This window comes from Pseudophryne corroboree, chromosome 6, assembly GCF_028390025.1.
Source record: "Pseudophryne corroboree isolate aPseCor3 chromosome 6, aPseCor3.hap2, whole genome shotgun sequence".
NCBI lineage: Eukaryota > Metazoa > Chordata > Amphibia > Anura > Myobatrachidae > Pseudophryne > Pseudophryne corroboree.
Window position 1 is genome coordinate 377,489,338 of NC_086449.1, and position 15,583 is coordinate 377,504,920.

Consider the following 15,583-nt stretch of genomic DNA (forward strand, 5'->3'; position numbering starts at 1 on the left):
AGTGTAGGCCCATGGGCACAGGAATGCACTGGGGCCCCTACCCACCCATCAGCGGTAGGGGTGGGGGGTGCTATCAGCAGCAGCTTTGATGTCCCGCGGGCGTTAGGGGGTGTTCTATCTTCCGCTCAGCATGTAGGACCTGGAATAATTTCTGCTAATTACCCCTTTACTGCACAGATGGTGGGAGATGGGGCGGGAAGGAGAACATTAAACTGTAGAAGGAGACATTATGCTGAATGAAGGGGCCCTGGTACAGGACTTCCAGGGTAGTAGGGGGTGTTTCATAAACAGGAGAGGGGTGGATAGTGGAGTGGGCTTAATATTCATTATTTTCCAGGGGTCAGGGCAGCTTACTTTACTGCAGATATCTCCAGTTCCTGGAAATAGATTTCTTAGCCTTAATGGGATAAAAAAAACTAGAGAGTCCCACCTTGCAGGAGGTACTGGGGACACCTGTCAGGAAGTACTGGGGACTTGGGGATCAGACTTCAGGAGCCAGAGCAATCCACCAACAAAAATATAAAACTGCATATTAAGTGTGTGGAGCTGGAGCAGGGGGTGTAGTATGGTATGCTGGCGGCCGGGCTCCCGGCGACCAGCATACCGACCGCCGGCATACCGACAGCGTGGTGAGGGCCAATGGGCCCCTTGCGGGCTCGCTGCGCTCGCCACGCTATTTTATTCTCCCTCCAGGGGGGCCGTGGACCCCCACGAGGGAGAAAAAGTGTCGGTATGTCGGCTGTCGGGATTCCGGCGCCGGTATACTGTGCGCCTGGATCCTGACAGTCGGCATACTGAAGACCACCCGGAGCAGGGACCAGCTGCTTGAAGGCTGATATACCTGGCTCTGGGCATAGTAGAGACAAGCTGCCAGTGCCCACTGAAAGGGCAGAGTCCCAGCTTTTGGAGTATACCCTCAGAAAAACTTTTTTAAGTCAGACAGAACCCGAGATATCTGGCTGGGAAGAACAATTAACAGGCTTAACAGGCTTGGATGGGGATCACTGCTTTGAAGTCGGATATCTCTGGTTCCCCAGGGCTGATTTTCAAAAATCTGGTACCCCTGGAAAGAGGGGACCCTCAGCTATCAGCCTATGGCCCTTTTACTCCTGGGGCCCTTGGGCAAGAGCCCATTGAGCCCATACGAAAAGACGGCCCTGACCGTGCGCTATAATGTGAATTTTGGCTCTTACCGTGTGCTATAATGTGAATTTCGGCTCATACTGTATGCTATAATGTGAATTTCGGCTCATACTGTGTGCTATAATGTGAATTTTGGCTAATACTAATGCCTCATAATATAAATATATATATATATATATATATATATATATATATATAGTATATTACAGTATAACTATATATATATATATATATATGTAAAAAAAATAATAATATGGCCTCCATAGACCGGCAGCAAGACCCCCTTCCTCCCCTCCAGGGACTGATAGCACACAGGCACCACAACCACCACATAGACAGTAAACAGGCTGGCACCATGATCATTCCTCACTATCCCCCCCTGCCCCTGCCACGGTCCCTGCACTCATGCTGGTCAAGGAGAGCTTAATTCATTATTAAATACTGGCGCCCACCCGCCCCTGCCATGGACACATCACCTTGCTGCTCTGAAGTCAGTGCTGTGGCAGGGAGTGAAGATACGGAAGACTGCGCCACAACCATGCGACAGGCTCTCACCTCTCAGCTCCACCACAGGAGATCAGCCTGAGAGGAGTCCCCCTATATGCCATGATCGGTGGCCAGGGGGGGCTTTTAGGTACTCAGATCCCCCCTGCGTGCGCGTATGCTCGCTCTCCCTAACACTCTCTCTACTCTTGCACCTCTCTCCCTGACACTCTCTCTCTTGCTTCTCTCTCTCTCTCTCTCGCCGACACACTCTTTGTTTCTCTCTCACTCCCCTGTCTCTCCTGCTCCCCTAAGGGGAATTGTAGTGGCAGTGGATGGGGGTGAATGGGGTCGAGGTGGGGAAGGGGGCCCAGAGATATCTGTGTACTGGGCCCCAATATTTCTGTTGCCGTCCCTGCCTGCTCCCGGGGGCCAGCCTCACCTACACAATGGTACTTGCCAGCACAATGCTGCAGTCCCAGGCTCCTCCTTTCCCCATCGCAGCACCTCCGTCAGTGGGACTCCCTGCCTCCATCTACATGGTGCGGCCTCCTGCCCACCGTGGTGCTGCCTCCTTTTCATCTTCATAGTATCGCCTCCACCCCCAGGGGCGCCAAAATGAGGATCTATCTTGCCCCCCCAACCTATAAATGTTCTGACACCCCTGCTCTTCTGCGGAAAGTGTTGGGAGTGGATGTGCCACTCGACCCAGTGTTTGCCCTGTTTCATTACTCACCATATGCGTTGCCAAGTTGCGATAGGTATATTGTTGGCCATATCTTAATATCTACTAAGGCGGCAATAGGTCATTTGTGGAAATCACAGTCTATACCTAGCATTCAGACTATTATCAATAATACTCATAAGCATTTCTTGTTCAAAACAGCAGGTTGTGTGTACTCTTCATCGCCGCCTTCCATCCATATGAGATGGTTTAAATAGAGTGATTTCCAGGAGAGACAAGGTCTCTCTGTACTTTGTAGTGACCCCATTAACACGTCGATTTTAAATTCTCCACATTCTGAAAATGACCAGCTGTAATGGAATCTCTTTTCTTTTTACGTTTCAATACCTGTATATGCTGCCCCCTGGACAAATATGTTACCTTACCTGTTGTCTATATGTTTCCCCTTATGTGTCGTTGTATTGTGTTGTTTTTCTTCTTCCCCTTCCTTTCCTTTTTTTTTATTTTATTTTATGTGTATGTTTATGTCTATGCTTGATTTGAAGATTCATGTACACTTTTGGTGAATTTAGTATTATGATCACGATTTATTGAGAGACATATGCTTCTTTGGTACGCTCTATGTTTTTTGTACGGTCTATGCTACGTGTACATTTCATTCTTTTGTATTTGAAACTTAATAAAAACCATTGTTTAAAAAAAAACAATAATCTGTTTCTTTCTGAAGACAACTCAGAAAAATTAAATGATCTATCAATAGACTTCATAAATAGTAATGGTCCTAATCTACCGACTTTATAACCTGTGTTGATCTAATATATCACACCAGTATATCTGCGAATGCCTATATGGGGCAAGCTTGCTGCTATATAGTCAGTACATTGATGATGTCTTTACAATTTGGGATAAGGACTATACTTCTGTCTCTTTGTTTTTTCAGTATTTCAATTCCAACACATTTGGGCTCAAGTTCACTCATTCTTGTCACTCTACATCAATCATTTGGATATTGCTCTCTCGATCAGGGATAATTGTACTTGAAAAAAGAGAAGGCTGTAGATAACAATAGTTATTTAAACTACTCTAGCCATCATAAGTGGAAGGATAACATATCGAAGGGACAATATTTGTATATGCTGTGTGCTGCGAACTGGTATGTACAATAACATTGCACCTGAGTCGCTACTGCCGTGTTGCATCTATGAAGCCATAGGCCAACCCTTAGACCCAATGTTCCTAATTTTTGCATGTAGGCAGCGAATGTGTACACAACTGCAAATGAGTTTGTGAAAGCTTCAGTGGGTGTCTCTTTTCATATCTGGGTGGCAGCTTCACTTGCTAATATCAGCAGTTGCGATGCTGAGAAAATTGCACATGCTAAAGATTGTGCATACAAATATGAATTCGGCCCATTGTGCTATAGCTAGTAATAGCTAGGGATTATAAATTATAACTGCATATTACCAGGGTTTAGTAAGTATACCATAACAGTGAGTGGCTGTAGAAGTGTAGTTGTGAGATTGCACATGGGCGGTACATACAGTGCTCATGTGGTTATAACTGATTATTAGGGGTAAATTTACTAAAATGGGAGTTCAGTTTAAGATGGGGTGTTGCCCATAGCAACCAATCAGATTCCAGGTATTATCTTCTAGAAGGTGCTAGATAAATGAGAAGTAGAATCTGATTGGTTGCTATGGGCAACATCCCATCTTAAATAGAACTTCCATCTTAGTAAATTTACCCCATAGAGTCCAAATATTGATATTATGGGGTCAGAGACAAGTTATCCTATTTAGTATATATCATCAGGGGTGCTGACAGCTGTGCAGAGTCCAGATACTGGGAGGGTGTGTGGCCAGCCCCCTCCGTTGGAAATATAAAAAATATTATACTTTGTGCTGCTGCAAAGTGGTCACATGCTGAACAGGGGGGAGCCAACGGGAGGACTGATGGGTACCATCGGCAGACGGATGTTACGCATACCTCCCAACATGACCCTCTCCAGGAGGGACATAATGCTCTGCTCCTGGACTTCCCTATTAATGTGTTAGGTTCCTGGTGCTCAGAACAAGGGAGATGTTATGAAGTGAGTCCAGAGCACCAGGACGTAATACTGGATTTGGTGAAATGGAACAGGAATAGCCCCTGGCACCCTACCTCCGTTGTTTTACCCGTGTTGTCAATTCACGCTTGCAGGACTATGGTTTCTTGGGCCCATGGCAGCCGCGTTTGAAGGGCGGATTAGGTCTGCCCAACTCCGATGCCCCCTCAGGTCTTAAAGAGAGACAAAGCGTGAACTGAGACAGGGTAATAACAAGGGGCCCTCTAACTGAAACAACCAAAGCCAGGGGCTACTAACTAGGCTAAAACTAAATGTATGTGCGGCTTGCCGCCAAAGGAAAAGAACAACAAAGGAAATGCTGACCACACGCCGACACAATACTTTTGTGTACCGGCGGTGACAGCATAAGCAGAACCCTCTGCAAAACACCAGTGACAGATACAACCAAGGAATACAGCGGCCTAGGCCGACGGACGCGGCAAAGCCGCTACTCACGGAACCGGTACAAATACTGGCAAACGGACAGGAACCCCCAATGCTGCCGACACAGACTCTCAGAACTGGAGGACAGGCAGAATCCCAAACGACAGACCGGTGGACACCAAGAAGCCAGAAACTCGACCAGGCACAGGCAAAGCCACAGGACTTCTGGACAGGAACGCTTCACGGCAGGACACGGGATCAGACACAGGAATCAACACAGGGACTGACACAGGAATCGACACAGGAAGCAGCTAGACTGACACTGCTAGACAGGAGCTCAGGAACTGGCAGGAACAAGCTCAGAACTCAAGCAATCTGGAAGACTGGAAACCTAGAAATATCACCAGCGTCTGTGAATTGCACTCAGCCAGCATATAACAGAGAGGCCTAATTAATTATGTCATGCAGCTGCCCTGTTGCATGACTCCAAACTGACAAGATACAATTAGCAGCCAGGTGAGGCTGAACACATGGGAACAGACTGCAATTACACAGACTCACCACTGACAGCAAACAATAATCTTCTAAACCAGAGCAAAGGGAAACCCTGGCCTGCAAGAGAACTATAAACATAAAATAGGAATGAACCACTACCTGTGGTTCATAACAGTATCCTCTCCTTAAGGGAGAGCTCCAAGCACCCCATGACACCCACGGGGAACATAAACAGAAGTATAACATAAAATACCTAACCGACATGCAAAACAGGAATGAACCACAGCCGTGGCTCATAACAAATGTATGATTACCATCACCTGTGCTGAAATACCTTTCTTATCCATTAACCTGTTCAACACAGGTGCCGGCAATCATACATTATGAGGGAAGTCCAGGAACAGAGCAATTTGTATGGTTACGTGTTTGTTCTTTACTGCCATGTTTTCTTGTAGTATGTTTCTCTACCACTAGAAGTCATCAGGCCTCCTTTGTTTAACTGTAGTATTAGTCTTACCTGATGTGCTGCCCTCCTGACTATTTTCAGGTGTTGGTTAATGAATCAATAATTACGAACATGGACAATACCTGACATCTCCTGAATTAGCCTGCTGGGTCATTGTTGTTTCTGGTCATAGAGAAAGAGGTTGCTACTCTTGTTTGCTGTTTGTTTTATGAGCTCTGTTCATGTATCCTGCCATATCCTGTACTTACAGCAAGGTGTACTACAGCAAGGAAGTGAGTTTCATACCAGCCAGTGTCTTTGTGCCTGGAACTTGTCATTTACTACATAGTTATCTGATGTCTGGATTTTGTCTTTACAATATTCCTTGTTCTGGACTTTATTTTATAACCACCTCCATCCACTCCATTAGCTGCCATTATTGCTGCACTCCTGGGGAAAATCATAACAGAATGACCAGATAAAAAAAAGCCAGTGAACCCTGAAAAGCATTTTACTTTGGGTTCCCTAATCAAACGCCTGGTTACAGGTCTTTCTAGAGTGCTCAATGAAGCCAGTCCTTTCAGTAAAGATATTTCATTATATTCCTTGCAAACAGAAATTATATTGCTGCATGCTCAAATAACACAGATTTGCCTGTCTCTTGTTTGATTTCTTTTCGAAACTGTCATCATCATTACCCCTGGTTGTTTTCCCTTTCCAATCCAATCGCTGTTGCTGAATTGCCTATAAAAAATTGTACCTTTGCACACCAAAAGAAGCTTTCTAGTGACACCCATTGTCAGAGAGTTGCTGCTTCTAACTTCATGGCAGCTTCTAATATTGAACAGCAACTTACTGGAGACATTAAAGTTGTAAGTGGTCCGTGTGCTGCCCTTACAGAAGCAGAGCGAGACTTCCACAGATATAACCATTTGTTTTTATTGTGCAAGTCGTCCTGAACACCTTCTGGTCTCTTGCCCTTGCCGCAGGTCCAAAAACAATCTGGGAAATTTCAGGTCTGAGTGGCTACCTGAGAGAGAATCTTTTTCTAAACTCCTTTCCTGGGGAGGGTTCTATGAGTCCAGCCCCAGGAGGGGAATTCATGTCCGCTGGTCCCAGGGAAGGATTCATGTCTGTAGTCAGGAGTTCAAATTGTCTTACAGTGCAGCCCAGCTGGTCCCACCAGGGGACTGTGTGCCCAGCATACCCCCCAGAGGGACTGCATGCCCAGCCAGTCCCAAGAAGGCACTTTCTGTCTTGTTGGTCCCAAGGAGGGACTTTTGTCCTTGTCGGTCCCACAGGAGAGACCTTTTGTCTTGTCTGCTGGTCCAGAGGAAGGACTATTCCCAGTGTCTCCACCCAGAGCTGTCCAGCTGGAGTCTCCACCCAGAGCTGCCCAGCCAAAGTCTCCACCCAGAGCTGCCCAGCCAAAGTCTCCACCCAGAGCTGCCCAGCAGGAGTCTCCACCCAGAGCTGCCCAGCAGGAGTCTCCACCCAGAGCTGCCCAGCCGAGGTCTTCACCCAGAACTACCCAGCTGAGGTCTCCACCAGAGCTGCCAAGCCAGGGTCTCCACCCAGAGCTGCCCAGCCAGAGATGCCATGTGGAGGAGTCTCGAGTGCCAAAGCCACAGGAGGGGTCTCAAGTGCCAAAGCCCCAGGAGGGGTCTCGAGTGACAAAGCCCTTGCCTCACTGCATGAGGATGCTATTGCCTTTGCCTCACGGCATGAGGATGCTATTGCCCTGGCCTCGCGGCATGAGGACGCTATTGTCCTGGCCTCACGGCCTGAGAACACTATTGCCCTGGCCTCTGGGCCAGAGGGTGCTATTGCCCTGGCTTCCAGGCCTAAACACGTCACTGCCTTTGTGCATGAAGGAAGTGCAACCGTGTTGGCTGTCAGTCCAGATGTAGTCTTTTCTTTCAGAATTCCATGCTCATCTAGGACTTCCAGTTTGTTTGTAAACCAAGTGTATCATGCCATGCCTGAGGGGTCTCTTTGAGTTCTGCCATGCTGGAAGCTCAAGAGGGCCCTGGCCTGTCTGAGGTCTAGTCGATGCCTGCCCTGTCCGAGGTTCAACCAATGCTTGCCTTTCCAGAGGTCCGAGAGAGGTCCGCCTTGCCTGAGGTATCACAGGTGCCTGTTCCACCTGAGGTGCCATCGGCCATTGAAGACCACCCTTGTAAGGATCAGCTTTTGTTTTTTGATAGGAATATTTCCAAGCTTCAGTCTTTTTTCCACCACCATGTTGAATCAACTGATGATACCATTCATTGTTGGACTCTAAAGACACAGTTTTGCAGAATTTTACTGCTTTCTTCAGGGCTGTAGTGAAGAGGTTCAGTCCACCAACTGTTCTTACTCTCCTGAATTACTCCTTTAATTCTGAAGAGTGTATAAATGTATCACTGTGTTCTTCTGATGTGGAAAAGAAAATGAAGAAGAAAAGTAAAAAGGTTATCCTTTCGGAATCTGGAATCCGCCTTCTGAAGGGGGCATTATGTTACATGTGTTTGTTCTATTCTGCATTTTTTAATGTAGTATGTTTCTCTTCCACTAGAGGTCATCAGGCATTCTGTGTAGTATTGATCTTACCTGATTTGCTGCCCTCCTGACTCTGTGATGTGGTCAGGTGTTGGTTAATGAATCAACAAATAACAACATGGACAATAACTGACATCTTCTCAATCGGCCTGCTGGGTTCCAGAAGCTAGGGCTGGTCATTGTTGTTTCTGGTCTTAGAGGAAGAGGTTGCTACTCTTGTGTGCTATTTGTTTTCTGGACTCTGTTCATGTATCCTACCTTATCCTTTACTACAGCCAGGATTACCACAGCAGCCTGTGGTCTTTGTGACTGGAACCTGTCATTTACTACATATTTATCTGATGTCTAGAGTAGACTCTGTTTATATATCTGGTAATATTCTATACCACAGCAAGGAAGTGGGTTTCATACCAGCTCTGTGTCTCAGTGCCTGGACCCTGTCATTATTCATAATATACTTTTCTGATATCTGGATTTTCTCTAGCATCCATAAGGGATATTGGGGAGACTTACTACGATAGGGTATAGACGGGGTCCAAACAAGCTGGTGCACTTTAAATTTCTTCACTGGGTGTGCTGGCTCCTCCCCTCTATGCCCCCTCCCACAGGCAGTTTAGAAAAAAGTGCCCTCAGGAGAGGATGCACACTCTGGAGCTCCAGAGAGTTTTCTTCAATTTCTTTTAAACTTTTATTATTTTCGGTATGCTGTTTGGGCAACAGCATACCTGCACCGTGGGAGTTAGGGGGGAAACGGTCACTGGCCTTACAAGGTATCAGAGCCGCTTCCCCACTGCAGGACCACCATCCTGAGAGGTTGTTTGTTCAGCGGGGCACTGTGCCTTAGCTGTCGCAATCGCAGCACGCTGGCACACCCCTAACATATGCCTGAAGGTGACGACTGTGGTGAGTACAAACCGGGGGCCCCGCTAGGGAGTACCCCAGTTCACAGTGCGGCTGAACGCGGGCGTGGCATACGGGACCCTTCTGGGGGACCCGCTAGAGACCCCCGTGTAAACTGGCTAACTGTGGCTTAAACTAGCACATGTGTGATGTTTTTAAGCAAACTAGGAGACTTTGCCAGTATAAAAATCTCTGTAGCTCCGGCAGGGGTGGTGGAGCTACCTCAGAGCAGGACCAGAGGCATTTTGGCACCTTCCTCTGCTTAATGCAGCAGCAGCAAGCACACACAGCTCTTCCTGACTCACAAGACACGCTGGAAAACTGGTACAGGCAGTGGCGTAACTACTGCCCCCGCAGCCCTCGCGGTGGCTTGGAGGCGCAGGGCTACGGGGGCGCCGCCACTGATTTAGCGCAGATTGACATGCGGACGAGCCGTCCCCATGTCAATCTGCTGTCTCCTCTCCCTCCTTCCCCCCGCTGCTGTGATGGAGGGACACGGAGGGCACAGCGCGCGCCTCTCCTGTGTCCCTCCTGCGTCTCCGGCGGGTCTATTAAATGAAGTGCCCGTTCGTGAGCTCTGATTGGCTCACGAACCGGCACTTCATTTAACAGACCCGCCGGAGACGCAGGAGGGACACAGGAGAGGCGCGCACTGTGCCCTCCATGTCCCTCCATCACAAAACAGCGGGGGAGTGTGTGGGGGGGGGGATTTAACTGGCACTGGGGGAGCATATTCGGCACAGGGGGAGGGGGAGCATATTTTGCACTTGGGGGGGGCATATGTGGCACTGAGGGGGCATATGTGGCACTGGGGGGATATATGTGTACCTGGCACATGGGCGGGCTATATTTGGCACTGGGGGCATGTGAGTACCTGGCACTGTGGGGGAATATCTGGCACTGGGGGCATATGTGGCACTTTGGGGGTATATGTGTACCTGGCACATAGGGGGGGGCTATATTTGGCACTGGGGGCATGTGAGTACCTGGCACTGTGGGGGAATATCTGGCACTGGGGGCATATGTGGCACTGGGAGCACAGCCCTAGCAACAAGCACTACCCCTTAGCAACGAGCATGACACCCAGTGCATGAAACCCCTGGCAACGAGTATGACACCCAGTGCATGAAACCCCTGGCAACGAGCATGACACCCTGAGCATGAAAACCCCTGGCACCGTGCATGGAACCAAGAGAATGAAACCCCTGGCAACGAGCAGGTCATTTAAAAGTAATTAGAAGCCTTACTGTAGGACTTAATGTGTAATGGGCATTACGGTGTGTGGCATATTGTATCACGGACATTGCGGTGTGTGTCATAATGTGTCACAGGCATTACGGTGTGTGGCATACTATATCACGGGCATTGTGTTATGTGGTATAAATGTCTCAGGGGCATTGCAGTGTGGCATAATGTATAACGGGCATTGCGGTGTGTGGCATAGGTTATAACGGGCATTGCGGTATGTGTCACAGGCATTACAGTGTGTGGTATACTATATCACGGGCATTGTGGTATGTGGTATAATGTCTCAGGGTCATTGCAGTGTGTGGCATAATGTATCACGGACATTGCGGTGTGTGTCATAATGTGTCAGGCATTACGGTGTGTTGTATACTATATCACGGGCATTGTGGTATGTGGTATAATGTCTCAGGGGCATTGCAGTGTGGCATAATGTATAACGGGCATTGTGGTCTGTGGCATAGGGTATAACGGGCATTGCGGTATGTGTCACAGGCATACTGGTGTGTGGTATACTATATCACGGGCATTGTGGTATGTGGTATAATGTCTCAGGGTCATTGCAGTGTGTGGCATAATGTATCACGGACATTGCGGTGTGTGTCATAATGTGTCAGGCATTACGGTGTGTTGTATACTATATCACGGGCATTGTGGTATGTGGTATAATGTCTCAGGGGCATTGCAGTGTGGCATAATGTATAACGGGCATTGTGGTCTGTGGCATAGGGTATAACGGGCATTGCGGTATGTGTCACAGGCATACTGGTGTGTGGTATACTATATCACGGGCATTGTGGTATGTGGTATAATGTCTCAGGGTCATTGCTGTCATAATGTGTCACAGGCATTGTATGTGCTATAATGTATCGGGCATTGCAGTGAGTAACATAATGTATAACGGGCATTGCGATTCCTGTCATAATGTGTCACAGGCATTACGGTGTGTGGCATAATGTGTCGTGGGGCATTACGGTGTGTGCATATTGTGTCATGTGCATTATTGTGTGTGGCATAATGTCTAAGGACCATTGCAGTATGTGGCATAATGTATACTGGGCATTACTATAAGGAGGAAAAATGACAAATAATGTAAGGGGCATGAATCAGGATTATTTTTCTTTCCTGTGGTGGCCAACGTCTGGGCGTGCAGGTTGCAAAACTGGGGTATAAGGTAGTCTTTTCCTGTAATGCCACGCCCCTTTATGTGAAGGCACGCCCATTTCAATGAAGCCACGCCCCTTTTCTGCGCCGCTGGGTACAGGGTGTAGCAAAGGGGGAAAGCCGATATTGTACACAATCTGTGTCCTATACAGGACAGAAATCATTAGTGTTTCACTGTGTTATAGTTAGTTGACAGCCTCACTGGGGCTGTACAGCAGGGGTGTGCTGGTGTCTATCTCTGTGTGTCTCCTCTCACATACAGTAAGGACAGGTATGATCAGTATTACTGTCTGTATGTGTATGTAATTGTGATTACTGTAAACATGGGTAAACACAAGCTATGCAGTGTCTGCCACACCAGATGCTCTCCCTTATCATCTGATTCTGTTTCATGTGAACAATGCAGCCATTCTTCACAACTCAGTGAGGGTGCTGGGGAAGAGGGTCCAGAGCTCTCGTGGTTAGGGGCTCTTAAGACTATGATGTCTGATAAGTCATCACAACTCACTGCTAATGTTCAGAAAACTCAGCTACTACAACAGGCTATTGCAGATTTAGCTGCTAGGGCAGATGTTACACAGTTCCCCCCACCACCACCTCTCTAGGTCAGTACCACAAAAGCGTGGTTTACCTGCTCTACTCTCTAATTCAGATGAGGAAATACAGGAGGATGGGGATGACTTGGATCCCGTTAGTGGGGATTCCACTTCTGATCAGGGTATTAAACCACTCATTCTGGCTATACAGGACTTGTTAAAGCTCCCTCTAGAGGACACTGCGTCACAGCAGTCATTTTTCTTTGCACAAAACAAGCCTAATGTAACTTTCACCTGATTCTGCAGAGTTAGATGACCTATCTAAATTAGCCTGGTAAAATCCAAACAAAAAATACCAAGTGTCAAAAAGATTTTTGCACACTTTCCCATTTGCTCCTGAAGGTAGGAAATTCTGGGAAGAACCCCCGGGGGTTGACGTATCAGTCTCTCAACTCTCTAAAAAGGAGGTGCTGCCTGCCCCGGGCTCCTTTACTATAAAGGACCCTGGGGACAGAAAAATAGAGACTGCACTAAAGTATATCTACACGGTAGCTGGTGTATCGCAGAGGCCGGTCATAACGGGTTGCTGGATGACCCATGCCATTCACACGTGGACTCACTGGCGTATCTATAATGGGTGCAGTGTGTGCGGTGCACACGGGCCCCTGGGTCCAGAGGGGGCCCCCACCGCACACGCTGCACCCATTTCTTCTATACTTACCTTTCCGGCATCCATCAGTGACTATGTGTGGGCCCCTTCCTCTCCTGTAGCCATCACCGCCGCTGCTAGCGCACTGAGCGCTAGAGACTCTGGCACAGTGCCAGAGTCTACAGCGCATGCGCAGGACTCCAGAAAAATGGGGCGGCGGACATTTTTCAGAGTCCTGCGCATGCGCTGTAGACTTTGGCACTGTGTCAGAGTCTCAGCACTGAAAGCGCTAGCAGTGGCGGTGATGGCTACAGGAGAGGAGGAGCCCACACATGGAGTCTGCACACGGGTCCCCTCCTCTCTAGAAATCCAAAGTCACTGCTGGGAAATCCAAGTTTCTCTCCTCTGGGCCCCACAGGCTAGGCGTTCCTACCCGGGGCAGTCTGTTCAGTCCTTTCGGTCTAACAGATTTCATTCTATTGCGACTAGAGGCACCAGAGAGGAGACAGGAAAATCAGCAGTCGCAAGTTCTCAGGAGAGCACCAGTTCTGCTTCCACTGAGGCCTCGGCATGATGGTACCCACCCACCCCAATGGGATCTCGATTGTTGAGAAAGATGGTAGTTCATACGAGGCGATCCACTTTGGAAGGTTCCAGGCCAGGACATTTCACTTGTATCTCCTGAGCAAGTGGTCTGGATCACATCTTCAGATGCACCGGATAATATGGCTGTCACCTCAGGCCAGGATTTCTCTCCTGTGGTGGCTGTGGTCCTCCAACCTACTGGAAGGCCGACATTTCGGGATCCAGGATTGGATACTCCTCAGGATGGATGCGAGTCTGCGAGGATGTGACCCAGGTTGCTTTGCGAGCCTTGAAGATCTATGTCAAGAGAACGGCTCAGATCAGGAAGACGGATTCCTTGTTCGTGATCTATGATGCACAGAAAAAGGGTTGTCCTGCTTCAAAGCAGTCCATTGCTCGTTGGCTTAGGCTTACTATTCAACAGGCCTATGTGTCAGCACCTTACCTGTTCCTAAGTCTCTGAAGGCTCACTCTACAAGATCAGTGGGCTCTTCCTGGGCGGCTGCCTGTGGAGTCTCTGCCCTGCAACTATGCCGAGCTGCTACCTGGTCGGGGGAGAACACTTTTGTAAGGTTCTACAAGTTTGATACCCTGTCCAAAGAGGATACCCAGTTTGGGCAGGCAGTGCTGCAGAAGTCTCCGCACATCGCCACCCATTCTGTAAGCTTTGGGACATCCCCATCATACTAATTCCCCAATATCCCTTATGGGTGCTATAGAAAATAGAATTTGAATTACCTATCGGTAAATCCTTTTCTCGTAGTCCATAAGGGATATTGGGCACCCACCTCAGCGCGTTGACTTTTCTGCAGGTTCTCTTTTCGGTGGTTACCTGTTCAGCTGTTGCTGTTGTTGTTACCAGCCATTGCTGGTTGTTGTATGTTAGTGGTGTGCTGGTGTATAAATCTCACCACTTTTTGTTTTTATGTTCCTTCTCACATATATGTCCTTTCTCCTTCGGTCACTGTTTTACCTATAACTGCCTGTGGGAGGGGGCATCGAGGAGAGGAGCCAGCACACTCAGTGAAGACATTTAAAGTGCACCGGCTCCTTTGGACCCCATCTATACCCCATCGCACTAAGTCTCCCCAATATCCCTTATGGACTACGAGAAAAGGATTTACAGGTAGGTAATTCAAATCCTATTTTCTCTTTGCAATATTCCTTGTTCTGGACATTCTTTTATAAACCCCATCCATTACCTGCCATCATCTGCTATTCATTCTGGTTCACTGTGTCATTTTTTTTTTTATAAAGTAATTTTTATTGAAAACCCATATTATAAGCGTGTCCATCATTATACATATATTATTATTTATTTATTAACAGTTTCTTATATAGTGCAGCAGATTCCGTTGCGCTTTACAATTGGAAATAACAATGATATAACAAACTGGGTAATTACAAACAGTCATAGAGGTAGGAAGGCCCTGCTCGCAAGCTTACAATCTATAGGGAAATAGGCATGCATATACAAGGAAAGGTGCTATCTATTGCATAGTTGTCTGCCAGATTGCAAAGGTTCTTGGTGGGCTGTATGATATGGTCATACAGCAATGATAAACCGGGTTCGAGAGGAAGGGAAAGTGAAGAATGAGAAGACATGTGAGGATATGTGTGTACTGTACAGAGTGGATGCAATTTGATAGGAAGGTTTATGAAAGTTATGTGGGCGGTTCTGAAATTTGATATGCTTGCCTAAAGAGGTGAGTTTTCAGGGAACACTTGAAGGTTTGGAGACTAGAGGAGAGTCTTATTGTGCGTGGTAGGGCATTCCACGGAGTGGGTGCAGCCCGATGAAAGTCCTGCAATCGTGAGTGGGAGCGAGTAATGAGTGCGGATGAGAGACGCAGGTCTTGTGAAGAGCGAAGAGGTCGGGTTGGGAGATATGTTGAGATAAGCGAAGTGATGTACGTTGGTGTAGTTTGGTTAATGGCCTTGTGTGTGAGTAAAAGTATTTTATATTGAATACAGGTAACCAATGGAGGGACTGACAGTGTGGATCTGCAGATGATGAACGTCTAGCAAGGAAGCTTAGCCTCGCCGCTGCATTCAGAATGGATTGAAGTGGTGAGAGTCTCGTTTTGGGAAGACCAGTTAGGAGACTATTGCAATAATATATCAAAATGTACATAGTCATTCACTACAAACAGATGCTAGGTATACTGAACTAGATGTAATACACAACAAAGCATGTTAACAGAGCAGGAAGAACAAGGCATCA

The 15,583-nt window shown here is 47.6% G+C and overlaps 1 protein-coding gene across 1 annotated transcript in view; it reads left to right on the forward strand.

The window, feature by feature from the left end:
* Positions 1-15,583, forward strand: part of LOC134932377 (carboxypeptidase A2-like) — a 94,096-nt gene that overhangs the window by 1,525 nt on the left and 76,988 nt on the right. The gene's annotated exons all lie outside the window — the stretch shown is intronic.